The following is a 21,612-nucleotide window of genomic DNA, read 5'->3' as shown; positions in this document are numbered from 1 at the left end:
ATTCCAAACTTTCTGCCACAGAAATGTGAGGAACATGTGTTTTTTTAGCCAAATTTTGAGGTTTGCAAAGGATTCTGGGTAACAGAACCTGGTCCGAGCCACTCAAGTCACCCCATCTTGGATTCCCCTAGGTCTCTAGTTTTCAGAAATGCACAGGTTTGGTAGGTTTCCCTAGGTGGCGGCTGACCTACAGGCCAAAATCTACAGGTAGGCACTTTGCAAAAAACACCTCTGTTTTCCTTCAAAAATTTGGCTGTGTCCACGTTGCGCTTTGGGGCGTTTCCTGTCGCGGGCGCTAGGCCTACCCACACAAGTGAGGTATCATTTTTATCGGGAGACGTGGGGGAACGCTGGGTGGAAGGAAATTTGTGGCTCCTCTCAGATTCCAGAACTTTCTGCCACAGAAATGTGAGGATCATGTGTTTTTTTAGCCAAATTTTGAGGTTTGCAAAGGATTCTGGGTAACAGAACCTGGTCCGAGCCACACAAGTCACCCCATCTTGGATTCCCCTAGGTCTCTAGTTTTCAGAAATGCACAGGTTTGGTAGGTTTCCCTAGGTGGCGGCTGAGCTACAGGCCAAAATCTACAGGTAGGCACTTTGCAAAAAACACCTCTGTTTTCCTTCAAAAATTTGGCTGTGTCCACGTTGCGCTTTGGGGCGTTTCCTGTCGCGGGCGCTAGGCCTACCCACACAAGTGAGGTATCATTTTTATCGGGAGCTGTGGGGGAACGCTGGGTGGAAGGAAATTTGTGGCTCCTCTCAGATTCCAGAATTTTCTGCCACAGAAATGTGAGGAACATGTGTTTTTTTAGCCAAATTTTGAGGTTTGCAAAGGATTCTGGGTAACAGAATCTGGTCCGAGCCACACATGTCACCCCATCTTGGATTCCCCTAGGTCTCTAGTTTTCAGAAATGCACAGGTTTGGTAGGTTTCCCTAGGTGGCGACTGAGCTACAGGCCAAAATCTACAGGTAGGCACTTTGCAAAAAACACCTCTGTTTTCCTTCAAAAATTTGGCTGTGTCCACGTTGCGCTTTGGGGCGTTTCCTGTCGCGGGCGCTAGGCCTACCCACACAAGTGAGGTATCATTTTGATCGGGAGACGTGGGGGAACGCTGGGTGGAAGGAAATTTGTGGCTTCTCTCAGATTGCAGAACTTTCTGCCACAGAAATGTGAGGAACATGTGTTTTTTTAGCCAAATTTTGAGGTTTGCAAAGGATTCTGGGTAACAGAACCTGGTCCGAGCCACACAAGTCACCCCATCTTGGATTCCCCTAGGTCTCTAGTTTTCAGAAATGCACAGGTTTGGTAGGTTTCCCTAGGTGGCGGCTGAGCTACAGGCCAAAATCTACAGGTAGGCACTTTGCAAAAAACACCTCTGTTTTCCTTCAAAAATGTGCCTGTGTCCACGTTGCGCTTTGGGGCGTTTCCTGTCGCAGGCGCTAGGCCTACCCACACAAGTGAGGTATCATTTTTATCGGGAGACGTGGGGGAACGCTGGGTGGAAGGAAATTTGTGGCTCGTCTCAGATTCCAGAACTTTCTGCCACAGAAATGTGAGGAACATGTGTTTTTTTAGCCAAATGTTGAGGTTTGCAAAGGATTCTGGGTAACAGAACCTGGTCCGAGCCCTACAAGTCACCCCATCTTGGATTCCCCTAGGTCTCTAATTTTCAGAAATGCACAGGTTTGGTGAGTTTCCCGAGGTGGCGGCTGAGCTACAGGCCAAAATCTACAGGTAGGCACTTTGCAAAAAACACCTCTGTTTTCCTTCAAAAATTTGGATGTGTCCACGTTGCGCTTTGGGGCGTTTCCTGTCGCGGGCGCTAGGCCTACCCACACAAGTGAGGTATCATTTTTATCGGGAGACATGGGGGAACGCTGGGTGTAAGGAAATTTGTGGCTCCTCTCAGATTGCAGAACTTTCTGCCACAGAAATGTGAGTAACATGTGTTTTTTTAGCCAAATATTGAGGTTTGCAAAGGATTCTGGGTAACAGAACCTGGTCCGAGCCACACAAGTCACCACATCTTGGATTCCCCTAGGTCTCTAGTTTTCAGAAATGCACAGGTTTGGTAGGTTTCCCTAGGTGGCGGCTGAGCTACAGGCCAAAATCTACAGGTAGGCACTTTGCAAAAAACACCTCTGTTTTCCTTCAAAAATTTGCCTGTGTCCACGTTGCGCTTTGGGGCGTTTCCTGTCGCAGGCGCTAGGCCTACCCACACAAGTGAGGTATCATTTTTATCGGGAGACGTGGGGGAACGCTGGGTGGAAGGACATTTGTGGCTCCTCTCAGATTCCAGAACTTTCTGCCACAGAAATGTGAGGAACATGTGTTTTTTTAGCCAAATTTTGAGGTTTGCAAAGAATTCTGGGTAACAGAACCTGGTCCGAGCCACACAAGTCACCCCATCTTGGATTCCCCGAGGTCTCTAGTTTTCAGAAATGCACAGGTTTGGTAAGTTTACCTAGGTGGCGGCTGAGCTACAGGCCAAAATCTACAGGTAGGCACTTTGCAAAAAACACCTCTGTTTTCCTTCAAAAATTTGGCTGTGTCCACGTTGCGCTTTGGGGCGTTTCCTGTCGCGGGCGCTAGGCCTACCCACACAAGTGAGGTATCATTTTTATCGGGAGACATGGGGGAACGCTGGGTGGAAGGAAATTTGTGGCTCCTCTCAGATTCCAGATTTTTCTGCCACAGAAATGTGAGGAACATGTGTTTTTTTAGCCAAATTTTGAGGTTTGCAAAGGATTCTGGATAACAGAACCTGGTCCGAGCCACACAAGTCACCCCATCTTGGATTCCCCTAGGTCTCTAGTTTTCAGAAATGCACAGGTTTGTTTGGTAGGTTTCTCTAGGTGGCGGCTGAGCTACAGGTCAAAATCTACAGGTAGGCACTTTGCAAAAAACACCTCTGTTTTCCTTAAAAAATTTGGCTGTGTCCACGTTGCGCTTTGGGGCGTTTCCTGTCGCGGGCGCTAGGCCTACCCACACAAGTGAGGTATCATTAATATCGGGAGACGTGGGGGAACGCTGGGTGGAAGGAAATTTGTGGCTCCTCTCAGATTCCAGAACTTTCTGCCACAGAAATGTGAGGAACATGTGTTTTTTTTAGCCAAATTTTGAGATTTGCAAAGGATTCTGGGTAACAGAACCTGGTCCGAGCCACACAAGTCACCCCATCTTGGATTCCCCTAGGTCTCTAGTTTTCAGAAATTCACAGGTTTGGTAGGTTTCCCTAGGTGGCGGCTGAGCTACAGGCCAAAATCTACAGGTAGGCACTTTGCAAAAAACACCTCTGTTTTCCTTCAAAAATGTGGCTCTGTCCACGTTGCGCTGTGGGGCGTTTCCTGTCGCGGGCGCTAGGCCTACCCACACAAGTGAGGTATCATTTTTATCGGGAGACGTGGGGGAACGCTGGGTGTAAGGAAATTTGTGGCTCCTCTCAGATTGCAGAACTTTCTGCCACAGAAATGTGAGGAACATGTGTTTTTTTAGCCAAATATTGAGGTTTGCAAAGGATTCTGGGTAACAGAACCTGGTCCGAGCCACACAAGTCACCACATCTTGGATTCCCCTAGGTCTCTAGTTTTCAGAAATGCACAGGTTTGGTAGGTTTCCCTGGCTGGCGGCTGAGCTACAGGCCAAAACCTACAGGTAGGCACTTTGCAAAAAACACCTCTGTTTTCCTTCAAAAATTTGGCTGTGTCCACGTTGCGCTTTGGGGCGTTTCCTGTCGCGGGCGCTAGGCCTATCCACACAAGTGAGGTATCATTTTTATCGGGAGACGTGGGGGAACGCTGGGTGAAAGGACATTTGTGGCTCCTCTCAGATTCCAGAACTTTCTGTCACAGAAATGTAAGGAACATGTGTTTTTTTAGCCAAAGTTTGAGGTTTGCTAAGGATTCTGGGTAACAGAACCTGGTCCGAGCCACACAAGTCACCCCATCTTGGATTCCCCTAGGTCTCTAGTTTTCAGAAATGCACAGGTTTGGTAAGTTTCCCTAGGTGGCGGCTGAGTTACAGGCCAAAATCTACAGGTAGGCACTTTGCAAAAAACACCTCTGTTTTCCTTCAAAAATTTGGCTGTGTCCACGTTGCGCTTTGGGGCGTTTCCTGTCGCGGGCGCTAGGCCTACCCACACAAGTGAGGTATCATTTTTATCGGGAGACGTGGGGGAACGCTGGGTGGAAGGAAATTTGTGGCTCGTCTCAGATTCCAGAACTTTCTGCCACAGAAATGTGAGGAACATGTGTTTTTTTAGCCAAATGTTGAGGTTTGCAAAGGATTCTGGGTAACAGAACCTGGTCCGAGCCCTACAAGTCACCCCATCTTGGATTCCCCTAGGTCTCTAATTTTCAGAAATGCACAGGTTTGGTAAGTTTCCCGAGGTGGCGGCTGAGCTACAGGCCAAAATCTACAGGTAGGCACTTTGCAAAAAACACCTCTGTTTTCCTTCAAAAATTTGGATGTGTCCACGTTGCGCTTTGGGGCGTTTCCTGTCGCGGGCGCTAGGCCTACCCACACAAGTGAGGTATCATTTTTATCGGGAGACATGGGGGAACGCTGGGTGTAAGGAAATTTGTGGCTCCTCTCAGATTGCAGAACTTTCTGCCACAGAAATGTGAGTAACATGTGTTTTTTTAGCCAAATATTGAGGTTTGCAAAGGATTCTGGGTAACAGAACCTGGTCCGAGCCACACAAGTCACCACATCTTGGATTCCCCTAGGTCTCTAGTTTTCAGAAATGCACAGGTTTGGTAGGTTTCCCTGGCTGGCGGCTGAGCTACAGGCCAAAATCTACAGGTAGGCACTTTGCAAAAAACACCTCTGTTTTCCTTCAAAAATTTGGCTGTGTCCACGTTGCGCTTTGGGGCGTTTCCTGTCGCGGGCGCTAGGCCTATCCACACAAGTGAGGTATCATTTTTATCGGGAGACGTGGGGGAACGCTGGGTGAAAGGACATTTGTGGCTCCTCTCAGATTCCAGAACTTTCTGTCACAGAAATGTAAGGAACATGTGTTTTTTTAGCCAAAGTTTGAGGTTTGCTAAGGATTCTGGGTAACAGAACCTGGTCCGAGCCACACAAGTCACCCCATCTTGGATTCCCCTAGGTCTCTAGTTTTCAGAAATGCACAGGTTTGGTAAGTTTCCCTAGGTGGCGGCTGAGTTACAGGCCAAAATCTACAGGTAGGCACTTTGCAAAAAACACCTCTGTTTTCCTTCAAAAATTTGGCTGTGTCCACGTTGCGCTTTGGGGCGTTTCCTGTCGCGGGCGCTAGGCCTACCCACACAAGTGAGGTATCATTTTTATCGGGAGACGTGGGGGAACGCTGGGTGGAAGGAAATTTGTGGCTCCTCTCAGATTCCAGAACTTTCTGCCACAGAAATGTGAGGAACATGTGTTTTTTTAGCCAAATGTTGAGGTTTGCAAAGGATTCTGGGTAACAGAACCTGGTCCGAGCCATACAAGTCACCCCATCTTGGATTCCCCTAGGTCTCTAATTTTCAGAAATGCACAGGTTTGGTAAGTTTCCCGAGGTGGCGGCTGAGCTACAGGCCAAAATCTACAGGTAGGCACTTTGCAAAAAACACCTCTGTTTTCCTTCAAAAATTTGGATGTGTCCACGTTGCGCTTTGGGGCGTTTCCTGTCGCGGGCGCTAGGCCTACCCACACAAGTGAGGTATCATTTATATCGGGAGACGTGGGGGAACGCTGGGTGGAAGGAAATTTGTGGCTCCTCTCAGATTCCAGAGCTTTCTGCCACAGAAATGTGAGGAACATGTGTTTGTTTAGCCAAATTTTGAGGTTTGCAAAGGATTCTGGGTAACAGAACCTGGTCCGAGCCACACAAGTCACCACATCTTGGATTCCCCTAGGTCTCTAGTTTTCAGAAATGCACAGGTTTGGTAGGTTTCCCTAGGTGGCGGCTGAGCTACAGGCCAAAATCTACAGGTAGGCACTTTGCAAAAAACACCTCTTTTTTCCTTCAAAAATCTGGCTGTGTCCACGTTGCGCTTTGGGGCGTTTCCTGTCGCGGGCGCTGGGCCTACCCACACAAGTGAGGTATCATTTTTATCGGGAGACGTGGGGGAACGCTGGGTGGAAGGAAATTTGTGGCTCCTCTCAGATTCCAGAACTTTCTGCCACAGAAATGTGAGGAACATGTGTTTTTTTAGCCAAATTTTGAGGTTTGCAAAGGATTCTGGGTAACAGAACCTGGTCCGAGCCACACAAGTCACCCCATCTTGGATTCCCCTAGGTCTCTAGTTTTCAGAAATGCACAGGTTTGGTAGGTTTCCCTAGGTGGCGGCTGAGCTACAGGCCAAAATCTACAGGTAGGCACTTTGCAAAAAACACATCTGTTTTCCTTCAAAAATTTGGCTGTGTCCACGTTGCGCTTTGGGGCGTTTCCTGTCGCGGGCGCTAGGCCTACCCACACAAGTGAGGTATCATTTTTATCAGGAGACGTGGGGGAACGCTGGGTGGAAGGACATTTGTGGCTCCTCTCAGATTCCAGAACTTTCTGCCACAGAAATGTGAGGAACATGTGTTTTTTTAGCCAAATTTTGAGGTTTGCAAAGGATTCTGGGTAACAGAACCTGGTCCGAGCCACACAAGTCACCCCATCTTGGATTCCCCGAGGTCTCTAGTTTTCAGAAATGCACAGGTTTGGTAAGTTTCCCTAGGTGGCGGCTGAGCTACAGGCCAAAATCTACAGGTAGGCACTTTGCAAAAAACACCTCTGTTTTCCTTCAAAAATTTGGCTGTGTCCACGTTGCGCTTTGGGGCGTTTCCTGTCGCGGGCGCTAGGCCTACCCACACAAGTGAGGTATCATTTTTATAGGGAGAAATGGGGGAACTCTGGGTGGAAGGAAATTTGTGGCTCCTCTCAGATTCCAGATTTTTCTGCCACAGAAATGTGAGGAACATGTGTTTTTTTAGCCAAATTTTGAGGTTTGCAAAGGATTCTGGATAACAGAACCTGGTCCGAGCCACACAAGTCACCCCATCTTGGATTCCCCTAGGTCTCTAGCTTTCAGAAATGCACAGGTTTGGTAGGTTTCCCTAGGTGGCGGCTGAGCTACAGGCCAAAATCTACAGGTAGGCACTTTGCAAAAAACACATCTGTTTTCCTTCAAAAATTTGGCTGTGTCCACGTTGCGCTTTGGGGCGTTTCCTGTCGCGGGCGCTAGGCCTACCCACACAAGTGAGGTATCATTTTTATCGGGAGACGTGGGGGAACGCTGGGTGGAAGGACATTTGTGGCTCCTCTCAGATTCCAGAACTTTCTGCCACAGAAATGTGAGGAACATGTGATTTTTTAGCCAAATTTTGAGGTTTGCAAAGGATTCTGGGTAACAGAACCTGGTCCGAGCCACACAAGTCACCCCATCTTGGATTCCCCGAGGTCTCTAGTTTTCAAAAATGCACAGGTTTGGTAAGTTTCCCTAGGTGGCGGCTGAGCTACAGGCCAAAATCTACAGGTAGGCACTTTGCAAAAAACACCTCTGTTTTCCTTCAAAAATTTGGCTGTGTCCACGTTGCGCTTTGGGGCGTTTCCTGTCGCGGGCGCTAGGCCTACCCACACAAGTGAGGTATCATTTTTATCGGGAGACGTGGGGGAACGCTGGGTGGAAGGAAATTTGTGGCTCCTCTCAGATTCCAGAACTTTCTGCCACAGAAATGTGAGGAACATGTGTTTTTTTAGCCAAATGTTGAGGTTTGCAAAGGATTCTGGGTAACAGAACCTGGTCCGAGCCCTACAAGTCACCCCATCTTGGATTCCCCTAGGTCTCTAATTTTCAGAAATGCACAGGTTTGGTGAGTTTCCCGAGGTGGCGGCTGAGCTACAGGCCAAAATCTACAGGTAGGCACTTTGCAAAAAACACCTCTGTTTTCCTTCAAAAATTTGGATGTGTCCACGTTGCGCTTTGGGGCGTTTCCTGTCGCGGGCGCTAGGCCTACCCACACAAGTGAGGTATCATTTTTATCGGGAGACATGGGGGAACGCTGGGTGTAAGGAAATTTGTGGCTCCTCTCAGATTGCAGAACTTTCTGCCACAGAAATGTGAGTAACATGTGTTTTTTTAGCCAAATATTGAGGTTTGCAAAGGATTCTGGGTAACAGAACCTGGTCCGAGCCACACAAGTCACCACATCTTGGATTCCCCTAGGTCTCTAGTTTTCAGAAATGCACAGGTTTGGTAGGTTTCCCTAGGTGGCGGCTGAGCTACAGGCCAAAATCTACAGGTAGGCACTTTGCAAAAAACACCTCTGTTTTCCTTCAAAAATTTGCCTGTGTCCACGTTGCGCTTTGGGGCGTTTCCTGTCGCAGGCGCTAGGCCTACCCACACAAGTGAGGTATCATTTTTATCGGGAGACGTGGGGGAACGCTGGGTGGAAGGACATTTGTGGCTCCTCTCAGATTCCAGAACTTTCTGCCACAGAAATGTGAGGAACATGTGTTTTTTTAGCCAAATTTTGAGGTTTGCAAAGAATTCTGGGTAACAGAACCTGGTCCGAGCCACACAAGTCACCCCATCTTGGATTCCCCGAGGTCTCTAGTTTTCAGAAATGCACAGGTTTGGTAAGTTTACCTAGGTGGCGGCTGAGCTACAGGCCAAAATCTACAGGTAGGCACTTTGCAAAAAACACCTCTGTTTTCCTTCAAAAATTTGGCTGTGTCCACGTTGCGCTTTGGGGCGTTTCCTGTCGCGGGCGCTAGGCCTACCCACACAAGTGAGGTATCATTTTTATCGGGAGACATGGGGGAACGCTGGGTGTAAGGAAATTTGTGGCTCCTCTCAGATTCCAGATTTTTCTGCCACAGAAATGTGAGGAACATGTGTTTTTTTAGCCAAATTTTGAGGTTTGCAAAGGATTCTGGATAACAGAACCTGGTCCGAGCCACACAAGTCACCCCATCTTGGATTCCCCTAGGTCTCTAGTTTTCAGAAATGCACAGGTTTGTTTGGTAGGTTTCTCTAGATGGCGGCTGAGCTACAGGTCAAAATCTACAGGTAGGCACTTTGCAAAAAACACCTCTGTTTTCCTTAAAAAATTTGGCTGTGTCCACGTTGCGCTTTGGGGCGTTTCCTGTCGCGGGCGCTAGGCCTACCCACACAAGTGAGGTATCATTAATATCGGGAGACGTGGGGGAACGCTGGGTGGAAGGAAATTTGTGGCTCCTCTCAGATTCCAGAACTTTCTGCCACAGAAATGTGAGGAACATGTGTTTTTTTAGCCAAATTTTGAGATTTGCAAAGGATTCTGGGTAACAGAACCTGGTCCGAGCCACACAAGTCACCCCATCTTGGATTCCCCTAGGTCTCTAGTTTTCAGAAATTCACAGGTTTGGTAGGTTTCCCTAGGTGGCGGCTGAGCTACAGGCCAAAATCTACAGGTAGGCACTTTGCAAAAAACACCTCTGTTTTCCTTCAAAAATGTGGCTCTGTCCACGTTGCGCTGTGGGGCGTTTCCTGTCGCGGGCGCTAGGCCTACCCACACAAGTGAGGTATCATTTTTATCGGGAGACGTGGGGAACGCTGGGTGTAAGGAAATTTGTGGCTCCTCTCAGATTGCAGAACTTTCTGCCACAGAAATGTGAGGAACATGTGTTTTTTTAGCCAAATATTGAGGTTTGCAAAGGATTCTGGGTAACAGAACCTGGTCCGAGCCACACAAGTCACCACATCTTGGATTCCCCTAGGTCTCTAGTTTTCAGAAATGCACAGGTTTGGTAGGTTTCCCTGGCTGGCGGCTGAGCTACAGGCCAAAACCTACAGGTAGGCACTTTGCAAAAAACACCTCTGTTTTCCTTCAAAAATTTGGCTGTGTCCACGTTGCGCTTTGGGGCGTTTCCTGTCGCGGGCGCTAGGCCTATCCACACAAGTGAGGTATCATTTTTATCGGGAGACGTGGGGGAACGCTGGGTGAAAGGACATTTGTGGCTCCTCTCAGATTCCAGAACTTTCTGTCACAGAAATGTAAGGAACATGTGTTTTTTTAGCCAAAGTTTGAGGTTTGCTAAGGATTCTGGGTAACAGAACCTGGTCCGAGCCACACAAGTCACCCCATCTTGGATTCCCCTAGGTCTCTAGTTTTCAGAAATGCACAGGTTTGGTAAGTTTCCCTAGGTGGCGGCTGAGTTACAGGCCAAAATCTACAGGTAGGCACTTTGCAAAAAACACCTGTTTTCCTTCAAAAATTTGGCTGTGTCCACGTTGCGCTTTGGGGCGTTTCCTGTCGCGGGCGCTAGGCCTACCCACACAAGTGAGGTATCATTTTTATCGGGAGACGTGGGGGAACGCTGGGTGGAAGGAAATTTGTGGCTCCTCTCAGATTCCAGAACTTTCTGCCACAGAAATGTGAGGAACATGTGTTTTTTTAGCCAAATGTTGAGGTTTGCAAAGGATTCTGGGTAACAGAACCTGGTCCGAGCCATACAAGTCACCCCATCTTGGATTCCCCTAGGTCTCTAATTTTCAGAAATGCACAGGTTTGGTAAGTTTCCCGAGGTGGCGGCTGAGCTACAGGCCAAAATCTACAGGTAGGCACTTTGCAAAAAACACCTCTGTTTTCCTTCAAAAATTTGGATGTGTCCATGTTGCGCTTTGGGGCGTTTCCTGTCGCGGGCGCTAGGCCTACCCACACAAGTGAGGTATCATTTATATCGGGAGACGTGGGGGAACGCTGGGTGGAAGGAAATTTGTGGCTCCTCTCAGATTCCAGAGCTTTCTGCCACAGAAATGTGAGGAACATGTGTTTGTTTAGCCAAATTTTGAGGTTTGCAAAGGATTCTGGGTAACAGAACCTGGTCCGAGCCACACAAGTCACCACATCTTGGATTCCCCTAGGTCTCTAGTTTTCAGAAATGCACAGGTTTGGTAGGTTTCCCTAGGTGGCGGCTGAGCTACAGGCCAAAATCTACAGGTAGGCACTTTGCAAAAAACACCTCTTTTTTCCTTCAAAAATCTGGCTGTGTCCACGTTGCGCTTTGGGGCGTTTCCTGTCGCGGGCGCTGGGCCTACCCACACAAGTGAGGTATCATTTTTATCGGGAGACGTGGGGGAACGCTGGGTGGAAGGAAATTTGTGGCTCCTCTCAGATTCCAGAACTTTCTGCCACAGAAATGTGAGGAACATGTGTTTTTTTAGCCAAATTTTGAGGTTTGCAAAGGATTCTGGGTAACAGAACCTGGTCCGAGCCACACAAGTCACCCCATCTTGGATTCCCCTAGGTCTCTAGTTTTCAGAAATGCACAGGTTTGGTAGGTTTCCCTAGGTGGCGGCTGAGCTACAGGCCAAAATCTACAGGTAGGCACTTTGCAAAAAACACATCTGTTTTCCTTCAAAAATTTGGCTGTGTCCACGTTGCGCTTTGGGGCGTTTCCTGTCGCGGGCGCTAGGCCTACCCACACAAGTGAGGTATCATTTTTATCAGGAGACGTGGGGGAACGCTGGGTGGAAGGACATTTGTGGCTCCTCTCAGATTCCAGAACTTTCTGCCACAGAAATGTGAGGAACATGTGTTTTTTTAGCCAAATTTTGAGGTTTGCAAAGGATTCTGGGTAACAGAACCTGGTCCGAGCCACACAAGTCACCCCATCTTGGATTCCCCGAGGTCTCTAGTTTTCAGAAATGCACAGGTTTGGTAAGTTTCCCTAGGTGGCGGCTGAGCTACAGGCCAAAATCTACAGGTAGGCACTTTGCAAAAAACACCTCTGTTTTCCTTCAAAAATTTGGCTGTGTCCACGTTGCGCTTTGGGGCGTTTCCTGTCGCGGGCGCTAGGCCTACCCACACAAGTGAGGTATCATTTTTATAGGGAGAAATGGGGGAACTCTGGGTGGAAGGAAATTTGTGGCTCCTCTCAGATTCCAGATTTTTCTGCCACAGAAATGTGAGGAACATGTGTTTTTTTAGCCAAATTTTGAGGTTTGCAAAGGATTCTGGATAACAGAACCTGGTCCGAGCCACACAAGTCACCCCATCTTGGATTCCCCTAGGTCTCTAGCTTTCAGAAATGCACAGGTTTGGTAGGTTTCCCTAGGTGGCGGCTGAGCTACAGGCCAAAATCTACAGGTAGGCACTTTGCAAAAAACACATCTGTTTTCCTTCAAAAATTTGGCTGTGTCCACGTTGCGCTTTGGGGCGTTTCCTGTCGCGGGTGCTAGGCCTACCCACACAAGTGAGGTATCATTTTTATCGGGAGACGTGGGGGAACGCTGGGTGGAAGGACATTTGTGGCTCCTCTCAGATTCCAGAACTTTCTGCCACAGAAATGTGAGGAACATGTGATTTTTTAGCCAAATTTTGAGGTTTGCAAAGGATTCTGGGTAACAGAACCTGGTCCGAGCCACACAAGTCACCCCATCTTGGATTCCCCGAAGTCTCTAGTTTTCAGAAATGCACAGGTTTGGTAAGTTTCCCTAGGTGGCGGCTGAGCTACAGGCCAAAATCTACAGGTAGGCACTTTGCAAAAAACACCTCTGTTTTCCTTCAAAAATTTGGCTGTGTCCACGTTGCGCTTTGGGACGTTTCCTGTCGCGGGCGCTAGGCCTACCCACACAAGTGAGGTATCATTTTTATCGGGAGACGTGGGGGAACGCTGGGTGGAAGGAAATTTGTGGCTCCTCTCAGATTCCAGAACTTTCTGCCACAGAAATGTGAGGAACATGTGTTTTTTTAGCCAAATGTTGAGGTTTGCAAAGGATTCTGGGTAACAGAACCTGGTCCGAGCCCTACAAGTCACCCCATCTTGGATTCCCCTAGGTCTCTAATTTTCAGAAATGCACAGGTTTGGTGAGTTTCCCGAGGTGGCGGCTGAGCTACAGGCCAAAATCTACAGGTAGGCACTTTGCAAAAAACACCTCTGTTTTCCTTCAAAAATTTGGATGTGTCCACGTTGCGCTTTGGGGCGTTTCCTGTCGCGGGCGCTAGGCCTACCCACACAAGTGAGGTATCATTTTTATCGGGAGACATGGGGGAACGCTGGGTGTAAGGAAATTTGTGGCTCCTCTCAGATTGCAGAACTTTCTGCCACAGAAATGTGAGTAACATGTGTTTTTTTAGCCAAATATTGAGGTTTGCAAAGGATTCTGGGTAACAGAACCTGGTCCGAGCCACACAAGTCACCACATCTTGGATTCCCCTAGGTCTCTAGTTTTCAGAAATGCACAGGTTTGGTAGGTTTCCCTAGGTGGCGGCTGAGCTACAGGCCAAAATCTACAGGTAGGCACTTTGCAAAAAACACCTCTGTTTTCCTTCAAAAATTTGCCTGTGTCCACGTTGCGCTTTGGGGCGTTTCCTGTCGCAGGCGCTAGGCCTACCCACACAAGTGAGGTATCATTTTTATCGGGAGACGTGGGGGAACGCTGGGTGGAAGGACATTTGTGGCTCCTCTCAGATTCCAGAACTTTCTGCCACAGAAATGTGAGGAACATGTGTTTTTTTAGCCAAATTTTGAGGTTTGCAAAGAATTCTGGGTAACAGAACCTGGTCCGAGCCACACAAGTCACCCCATCTTGGATTCCCCGAGGTCTCTAGTTTTCAGAAATGCACAGGTTTGGTAAGTTTACCTAGGTGGCGGCTGAGCTACAGGCCAAAATCTACAGGTAGGCACTTTGCAAAAAACACCTCTGTTTTCCTTCAAAAATTTGGCTGTGTCCACGTTGCGCTTTGGGGCGTTTCCTGTCGCGGGCGCTAGGCCTACCCACACAAGTGAGGTATCATTTTTATCGGGAGACATGGGGGAACGCTGGGTGGAAGGAAATTTGTGGCTCCTCTCAGATTCCAGATTTTTCTGCCACAGAAATGTGAGGAACATGTGTTTTTTTAGCCAAATTTTGAGGTTTGCAAAGGATTCTGGATAACAGAACCTGGTCCGAGCCACACAAGTCACCCCATCTTGGATTCCCCTAGGTCTCTAGTTTTCAGAAATGCACAGGTTTGTTTGGTAGGTTTCTCTAGGTGGCGGCTGAGCTACAGGTCAAAATCTACAGGTAGGCACTTTGCAAAAAACACCTCTGTTTTCCTTAAAAAATTTGGCTGTGTCCACGTTGCGCTTTGGGGCGTTTCCTGTCGCGGGCGCTAGGCCTACCCACACAAGTGAGGTATCATTAATATCGGGAGACGTGGGGGAACGCTGGGTGGAAGGAAATTTGTGGCTCCTCTCAGATTCCAGAACTTTCTGCCACAGAAATGTGAGGAACATGTGTTTTTTTAGCCAAATTTTGAGATTTGCAAAGGATTCTGGGTAACAGAACCTGGTCCGAGCCACACAAGTCACCCCATCTTGGATTCCCCTAGGTCTCTAGTTTTCAGAAATTCACAGGTTTGGTAGGTTTCCCTAGGTGGCGGCTGAGCTACAGGCCAAAATCTACAGGTAGGCACTTTGCAAAAAACACCTCTGTTTTCCTTCAAAAATGTGGCTCTGTCCACGTTGCGCTGTGGGGCGTTTCCTGTCGCGGGCGCTAGGCCTACCCACACAAGTGAGGTATCATTTTTATCGGGAGACGTGGGGAACGCTGGGTGTAAGGAAATTTGTGGCTCCTCTCAGATTGCAGAACTTTCTGCCACAGAAATGTGAGGAACATGTGTTTTTTTAGCCAAATATTGAGGTTTGCAAAGGATTCTGGGTAACAGAACCTGGTCCGAGCCACACAAGTCACCACATCTTGGATTCCCCTAGGTCTCTAGTTTTCAGAAATGCACAGGTTTGGTAGGTTTCCCTGGCTGGCGGCTGAGCTACAGGCCAAAACCTACAGGTAGGCACTTTGCAAAAAACACCTCTGTTTTCCTTCAAAAATTTGGCTGTGTCCACGTTGCGCTTTGGGGCGTTTCCTGTCGCGGGCGCTAGGCCTATCCACACAAGTGAGGTATCATTTTTATCGGGAGACGTGGGGGAACGCTGGGTGAAAGGACATTTGTGGCTCCTCTCAGATTCCAGAACTTTCTGTCACAGAAATGTAAGGAACATGTGTTTTTTTAGCCAAAGTTTGAGGTTTGCTAAGGATTCTGGGTAACAGAACCTGGTCCGAGCCACACAAGTCACCCCATCTTGGATTCCCCTAGGTCTCTAGTTTTCAGAAATGCACAGGTTTGGTAAGTTTCCCTAGGTGGCGGCTGAGTTACAGGCCAAAATCTACAGGTAGGCACTTTGCAAAAAACACCTCTGTTTTCCTTCAAAAATTTGGCTGTGTCCACGTTGCGCTTTGGGGCGTTTCCTGTCGCGGGCGCTAGGCCTACCCACACAAGTGAGGTATCATTTTTATCGGGAGACGTGGGGGAACGCTGGGTGGAAGGAAATTTGTGGCTCGTCTCAGATTCCAGAACTTTCTGCCACAGAAATGTGAGGAACATGTGTTTTTTTAGCCAAATGTTGAGGTTTGCAAAGGATTCTGGGTAACAGAACCTGGTCCGAGCCCTACAAGTCACCCCATCTTGGATTCCCCTAGGTCTCTAATTTTCAGAAATGCACAGGTTTGGTTAGTTTCCCGAGGTGGCGGCTGAGCTACAGGCCAAAATCTACAGGTAGGCACTTTGCAAAAAACACCTCTGTTTTCCTTCAAAAATTTGGATGTGTCCACGTTGCGCTTTGGGGCGTTTCCTGTCGCGGGCGCTAGGCCTACCCACACAAGTGAGGTATCATTTTTATCGGGAGACATGGGGGAACGCTGGGTGTAAGGAAATTTGTGGCTCCTCTCAGATTGCAGAACTTTCTGCCACAGAAATGTGAGTAACATGTGTTTTTTTAGCCAAATATTGAGGTTTGCAAAGGATTCTGGGTAACAGAACCTGGTCCGAGCCACACAAGTCACCACATCTTGGATTCCCCTAGGTCTCTAGTTTTCAGAAATGCACAGGTTTGGTAGGTGTCCCTGGCTGGCGGCTGAGCTACAGGCCAAAATCTACAGGTAGGCACTTTGCAAAAAACACCTCTGTTTTCCTTCAAAAATTTGGCTGTGTCCACGTTGCGCTTTGGGGCGTTTCCTGTCGCGGGCGCTAGGCCTATCCACACAAGTGAGGTATCATTTTTATCGGGAGACGTGGGGGAACGCTGGGTGAAAGGACATTTGTGGCTCCTCTCAGATTCCAGAACTTTCTGTCACAGAAATGTAAGGAACATGTGTTTTTTTAGCCAAAGTTTGAGGTTTGCTAAGGATTCTGGGTAACAGAACCTGGTCCGAGCCACACAAGTCACCCCATCTTGGATTCCCCTAGGTCTCTAGTTTTCAGAAATGCACAGGTTTGGTAAGTTTCCCTTGGTGGCGGCTGAGTTACAGGCCAAAATCTACAGGTAGGCACTTTGCAAAAAACACCTCTGTTTTCCTTCAAAAATTTGGCTGTGTCCACGTTGCGCTTTGGGGCGTTTCCTGTCGCGGGCGCTAGGCCTACCCACACATGTGAGGTATCATTTTTATCGGGAGACGTGGGGGAACGCTGGGTGGAAGGAAATTTGTGGCTCCTCTCAGATTCCAGAACTTTCTGCCACAGAAATGTGAGGAACATGTGTTTTTTTAGCCAAATGTTGAGGTTTGCAAAGGATTCTGGGTAACAGAACCTGGTCCGAGCCATACAAGTCACCCCATCTTGGATTCCCCTAGGTCTCTAATTTTCAGAAATGCACAGGTTTGGTAAGTTTCCCGAGGTGGCGGCTGAGCTACAGGCCAAAATCTACAGGTAGGCACTTTGCAAAAAACACCTCTGTTTTCCTTCAAAAATTTGGATGTGTCCACGTTGCGCTTTGGGGCGTTTCCTGTCGCGGGCGCTAGGCCTACCCACACAAGTGAGGTATCATTTATATCGGGAGACGTGGGGGAACGCTGGGTGGAAGGAAATTTGTGGCTCCTCTCAGATTCCAGAGCTTTCTGCCACAGAAATGTGAGGAACATGTGTTTGTTTAGCCAAATTTTGAGGTTTGCAAAGGATTCTGGGTAACAGAACCTGGTCCGAGCCACACAAGTCACCACATCTTGGATTCCCCTAGGTCTCTAGTTTTCAGAAATGCACAGGTTTGGTAGGTTTCCCTAGGTGGCGGCTGAGCTACAGGCCAAAATCTACAGGTAGGCACTTTGCAAAAAACAGCTCTTTTTTCCTTCAAAAATCTGGCTGTGTCCACGTTGCGCTTTGGGGCGTTTCCTGTCGCGGGCGCTGGGCCTACCCACACAAGTGAGGTATCATTTTTATCGGGAGACGTGGGGGAACGCTGGGTGGAAGGAAATTTGTGGCTCCTCTCAGATTCCAGAACTTTCTGCCACAGAAATGTGAGGAACATGTGTTTTTTTAGCCAAATTTTGAGGTTTGCAAAGGATTCTGGGTAACAGAACCTGGTCCGAGCCACACAAGTCACCCCATCTTGGATTCCCCTAGGTCTCTAGTTTTCAGAAATGCACAGGTTTGGTAGGTTTCCCTAGGTGGCGGCTGAGCTACAGGCCAAAATCTACAGGTAGGCACTTTGCAAAAAACACATCTGTTTTCCTTCAAAAATTTGGCTGTGTCCACGTTGCGCTTTGGGGCGTTTCCTGTCGCGGGCGCTAGGCCTACCCACACAAGTGAGGTATCATTTTTATCAGGAGACGTGGGGGAACGCTGGGTGGAAGGACATTTGTGGCTCCTCTCAGATTCCAGAACTTTCTGCCACAGAAATGTGAGGAACATGTGTTTTTTTAGCCAAATTTTGAGGTTTGCAAAGGATTCTGGGTAACAGAACCTGGTCCGAGCCACACAAGTCACCCCATCTTGGATTCCCCGAGGTCTCTAGTTTTCAGAAATGCACAGGTTTGGTAAGTTTCCCTAGGTGGCGGCTGAGCTACAGGCCAAAATCTACAGGTAGGCACTTTGCAAAAAACACCTCTGTTTTCCTTCAAAAATTTGGCTGTGTCCACGTTGCGCTTTGGGGCGTTTCCTGTCGCGGGCGCTAGGCCTACCCACACAAGTGAGGTATCATTTTTATAGGGAGAAATGGGGGAACTCTGGGTGGAAGGAAATTTGTGGCTCCTCTCAGATTCCAGATTTTTCTGCCACAGAAATGTGAGGAACATGTGTTTTTTTAGCCAAATTTTGAGGTTTGCAAAGGATTCTGGGTAACAGAACCTGGTCCGAGCCACACAAGTCACCCCATCTTGGATTCCCCTAGGTCTCTAGTTTTCAGAAATGCACAGGTTTGGTAGGTTTCCCTAGGTGGCGGCTGAGCTACAGGCCAAAATCTACAGGTAGGCACTTTGCAAAAAACACATCTGTTTTCCTTCAAAAATTTGGCTGTGTCCACGTTGCGCTTTGGGGCGTTTCCTGTCGCGGGCGCTAGGCCTACCCACACAAGTGAGGTATCATTTTTATCAGGAGACGTGGGGGAACGCTGGGTGGAAGGACATTTGTGGCTCCTCTCAGATTCCAGAACTTTCTGCCACAGAAATGTGAGGAACATGTGTTTTTTTAGCCAAATTTTGAGGTTTGCAAAGGATTCTGGGTAACAGAACCTGGTCCGAGCCACACAAGTCACCCCATCTTGGATTCCCCGAGGTCTCTAGTTTTCAGAAATGCACAGGTTTGGTAAGTTTCCCTAGGTGGCGGCTGAGCTACAGGCCAAAATCTACAGGTAGGCACTTTGCAAAAAACACCTCTGTTTTCCTTCAAAAATTTGGCTGTGTCCACGTTGCGCTTTGGGGCGTTTCCTGTCGCGGGCGCTAGGCCTACCCACACAAGTGAGGTATCATTTTTATAGGGAGAAATGGGGGAACTCTGGGTGGAAGGAAATTTGTGGCTCCTCTCAGATTCCAGATTTTTCTGCCACAGAAATGTGAGGAACATGTGTTTTTTTAGCCAAATTTTGAGGTTTGCAAAGGATTCTGGATAACAGAACCTGGTCCGAGCCACACAAGTCACCCCATCTTGGATTCCCCTAGGTCTCTAGCTTTCAGAAATGCACAGGTTTGGTAGGTTTCCCTAGGTGGCGGCTGAGCTACAGGCCAAAATCTACAGGTAGGCACTTTGCAAAAAACACATCTGTTTTCCTTCAAAAATTTGGCTGTGTCCACGTTGCGCTTTGGGGCGTTTCCTGTCGCGGGCGCTAGGCCTACCCACACAAGTGAGGTATCATTTTTATCGGGAGACGTGGGGGAACGCTGGGTGGAAGGACATTTGTGGCTCCTCTCAGATTCCAGAACTTTCTGCCACAGAAATGTGAGGAACATGTGATTTTTTAGCCAAATTTTGAGGTTTGCAAAGGATTCTGGGTAACAGAACCTGGTCCGAGCCACACAAGTCACCCCATCTTGGATTCCCCGAGGTCTCTAGTTTTCAGAAATGCACAGGTTTGGTAAGTTTCCCTAGGTGGCGGCTGAGCTACAGGCCAAAATCTACAGGTAGGCACTTTGCAAAAAACACCTCTGTTTTCCTTCAAAAATTTGGCTGTGTCCACGTTGCGCTTTGGGGCGTTTCCTGTCGCGGGCGCTAGGCCTACCCACACAAGTGAGGTATCATTTTTATCGGGAGACGTGGGGGAACGCTGGGTGGAAGGAAATTTGTGGCTCCTCTCAGATTCCAGAACTTTCTGCCACAGAAATGTGAGGAACATGTGTTTTTTTAGCCAAATTTTGAGGTTTGCAAAGGATTCTGGGTAACAGAACCTGGTCCGAGCCACACAAGTCACCCCATCTTGGATTCCCCTAGGTCTCTAGTTTTCAGAAATTCACAGGTTTGGTAGGTTTCCCTAGGTGGCGGCTGAGCTACAGGGCAAAATCTACAGGTAGGCACTTTGCAAAAAACACCTCTGTTTTCCTTCAAAAATGTGGCTCTGTCCACGTTGCGATGTGGGGCGTTACCTGTCGCGGGCGCTAGGCCTACCCACACAAGTGAGGTATCATTTTTATCGGGAGACGTGGGGGAACGCTGGGTGTAAGGAAATTTGTGGCTCCTCTCAGATTGCAGAACTTTCTGCCACAGAAATGTGAGGAACATGTGTTTTTTTAGCCAAATATTGAGGTTTGCAAAGGATTCTGGGTAACAGAACCTGGTCCGAGCCACACAAGTCACCACATCTTGGATTCCCCTAGGTCTCTAGTTTTCAGAAATGCACAGGTTTGGTAGGTTTCCCTGGCTGGCGGCTGAGCTACAGGCCAAAATCTACAGGTAGGCACTTTGCAAAAAACACCTCTGTTTTCCTTCCAAAATTTGGCTGTGTCCACGTTGCGCTTTGGGGCGTTTCCTGTCGCGGGCGCTAGGCCTATCCACACAAGTGAGGTATCATTTTTATCGGGAGACGTGGGGGAACGCTGGGTGAAAGGACATTTGTGGCTCCTCTCAGATTCCAGAACTTTCTGTCACAGAAATGTAAGGAACATGTGTTTTTTTAGCCAAAGTTTGAGGTTTGCTAAGGATTCTGGGTAACAGAACCTGGTCCGAGCCACACAAGTCACCCCATCTTGGATTCCTCTAGGTCTCTAGTTTTCAGAAATGCACAGGTTTGGTAGGTTTCCCTAGGTGGCGGCTGAGCTACAGGCCAAAATCTACAGGTAGGCACTTTGCAAAAAACACCTCTGTTTTCCTTTAAAAATTTGGCTGTGTCCACGTTGCGCTTTGGGGCGTTTCCTGTCGCGGGCGCTAGGCCTACCCACACAAGTGAGGTATCATTTTTATCGGGAGACGTGGGGGAACGCTGGGTGGAAGGAAATTTGTGGCTTCTCTCAGATTGCAGAACTTTCTGCCACAGAAATGTGAGGAACATGTGTTTTTTTAGCCAAATTTTGAGGTTTGCAAAGGATTCTAGGTAACAGAACCTGGTCCGAGCCACACAAGTCACCCCATCTTGGATTCCTCTAGGTCTCTAGTTTTCAGAAATGCACAGGTTTGGTAGGTTTCCCTAGGTGGCGGCTGAGCTACAGGCCAAAATCTACAGGTAGGCACTTTGCAAAAAACACCTCTGTTTTCCTTTAAAAATTTGTCTGTGTCCACGTTGCGCTTTGGGGCGTTTCCTGTCGCAGGCGCTAGGCCTACCCACACAAGTGAGGTATAATTTTTATCGGGAGACGTGGGGGAACGCTGGGTGGAAAGAAATTTGTGGCTCCTCTCAGATTCCAGAACTTTCTGCCACAGAAATGTGAGGAACTTGTGTTTTTTTAGCCAAATTTTGAGGTTTGCAAAGGATTCTGGGTAACAGAACCTGGTCCGAGCCAACCAAGTCACCCCATCTTGGATTCCCCTAGGTCTCTAGTTTTCAGAAATGCACAGGTTTGGTAGGTTTCCCTAGGTGGCGGCTGAGCTACAGGCCAAAATCTACAGGTAGGCACTTTGCAAAAAACACATCTGTTTTCCTTCAAAAATTTGGCTGTGTCCACGTTGCGCTTTGGGGCGTTTCCTGTCGCGGGCGCTAGGCCTACCCACACAAGTGAGGTATCATTTTTATCGGGAGACGTGGGGGAACGCTGGGTGGAAGGACATTTGTGGCTCCTCTCAGATTCCAGAACTTTCTGCCACAGAAATGTGAGGAACATGTGTTTTTTTAGCCAAATTTTGAGGTTTGCAAAGGATTCTGGGTAACAGAACCTGGTCCGAGCTACACAAGTCACCCCATCTTGGATTCCCCGAGGTCTCTAGTTTTCAGAAATGCACA

The sequence above is a fragment of the Pleurodeles waltl genome, chromosome 2_2 (assembly GCF_031143425.1).
Source record: "Pleurodeles waltl isolate 20211129_DDA chromosome 2_2, aPleWal1.hap1.20221129, whole genome shotgun sequence".
Lineage (NCBI taxonomy): Eukaryota > Metazoa > Chordata > Amphibia > Caudata > Salamandridae > Pleurodeles > Pleurodeles waltl.
This window is presented reverse-complemented; position numbering follows the sequence as displayed.